This window comes from Aplysia californica, unplaced genomic scaffold, assembly GCF_000002075.1.
Source record: "Aplysia californica isolate F4 #8 unplaced genomic scaffold, AplCal3.0 scaffold00003, whole genome shotgun sequence".
Lineage (NCBI taxonomy): Eukaryota > Metazoa > Mollusca > Gastropoda > Aplysiida > Aplysiidae > Aplysia > Aplysia californica.
The window spans coordinates 3,615,791-3,617,346 of NW_004797273.1; the positions used below are offsets into that span (position 1 = coordinate 3,615,791).

Here is a 1,556-nt window from a genome sequence, read left to right on the forward strand (position 1 = left end):
CTGCTGCTGCTGCTACTACTACTACTACTACTACTACTACTACTACTACTACTACTACTACTACTACTACTACTACTACTACTACTACTACTATCACTACTATTATTATCATTATTATTGTTGCTGTCGTTGTTATCACCATCATTATCTTTATAGTTTTTCGTTCTTCTGTCGGCTCGATTGTCTTTTGGTACCGAGAACAGGAAAGAAAACAAAGTGCGACAGAAAAGCAAAGGCGTATTGCTAGTCCAGAAAAGTAATTGCTCTCGTAAATAAATGTATCATATCTTTCTGAAACAGGAGTGAGGACAGCACAATCGAATGACATCATTCGTATCTGAGATTGTGAAAACACAGAAAACAAAACAAAACAATAACTTATGGGGGTTGGTGGAGGCGGGGGTGGGGAGTGGTAAGGGTTATACTGGCTGAGACAATAATGCCAACAACGTAATTACAGAAAAAAAAAAGAAAGACATGGTACCTGTCATGTGGGTATAGTGATCATGTAGTCCAAAGTTTCTATGTGGTGATAAAGCAGTCTTGTATTTTTGACTAGTCATATCAACTGTCTGATTTCTGTTCTAAATTCACACCGTCTTGTGTTCATGAATTATGCATATAGGCCTCACTGTCTGGATCCCTTTCACTACTCCTTGAGACGTATGGAGAGCCCGATACCAATAGTTAACAGGGATATGATGACGCAATTCTCAGGTGCTCAAGAGCATGAAGACTCTATCTAGATACGCTTGTGCCGAGAAAGATGGCTTGCGTTACCAGACTTTGCCTTTGTGTCCTGAGCTCATGTGATTTTCTACTCCTTGTTAAACAACCCAGCTATTGAGCGTGCAACAAGGAGCTCACGTCCAGGAAATATTATGCAAAACGTTTTACAAACATGTGGTGTCAATTTTACCACCCCATGACAGAACTGCAGGAAACTGGAAAATTTTTCATAATTCCATAGCTCACGATCGAGTGTATGATATAAAATAGTTATCTCTGCAACGCCTGCGATTAACTCACCTGACAGCAGCCTAGCTTGCTCCAGTCGTCTCGTTAACAGTGTCTCGAAGAAGAAAAAAACTCAACATACGAGAGCGGTCAACGCCAGAGGGGGAGAAAATTTAGTCTGAGAACGGGCAATAAAACTGCCGGCTTCCTTGTGAGATGTTTGCCGGCGAGCCGAAAGGAGCAGCTCAGGTACTCCAGGCTTGTCCTGTGTTTTGAACAGGGTGTTGGGGAGGTTTGAGAGGAGGGGAAAGTAGGGAGGATATCAAGGTGTTGAAATGATTTGCAGGCCTGCTCTAACCTGGGCTGAGAGGACTCCTCCAATGTTGTTAGCCTCCAGATTTTTACGGGGACAAATTTGAAGATTTTTGTGAGGTGTTGGGAGATAGAGTGGAAACAGACACAGGAAAAAGAAGTGGAAAGGTGTTGTTTTCCCGCCCCTTTTCTACAGTAGGGTATACTTCTTTTGTTTTGTTTTGTAAGACGAAAAATGGAAGAAATGTAGAGTATTTTATTATTCTAAGTCATAAAAGTTGGGGGGG

General features: G+C 41.7%; 1 long non-coding RNA gene across 1 annotated transcript in view; it reads right to left on the minus strand.

Annotated features, from left to right (window-relative positions):
• Positions 1 to 1,540, minus strand: part of LOC106011107 — a 4,643-nt gene extending 3,103 nt beyond the window's left edge. The window contains exon 1 of the long non-coding RNA XR_001184653.2: positions 1,030 to 1,540. This is a non-coding gene — a long non-coding RNA (uncharacterized LOC106011107). The remainder of the gene's footprint in view (positions 1 to 1,029) is intronic.
• Between the last annotated feature and the right edge of the window lie 16 nt (positions 1,541 to 1,556).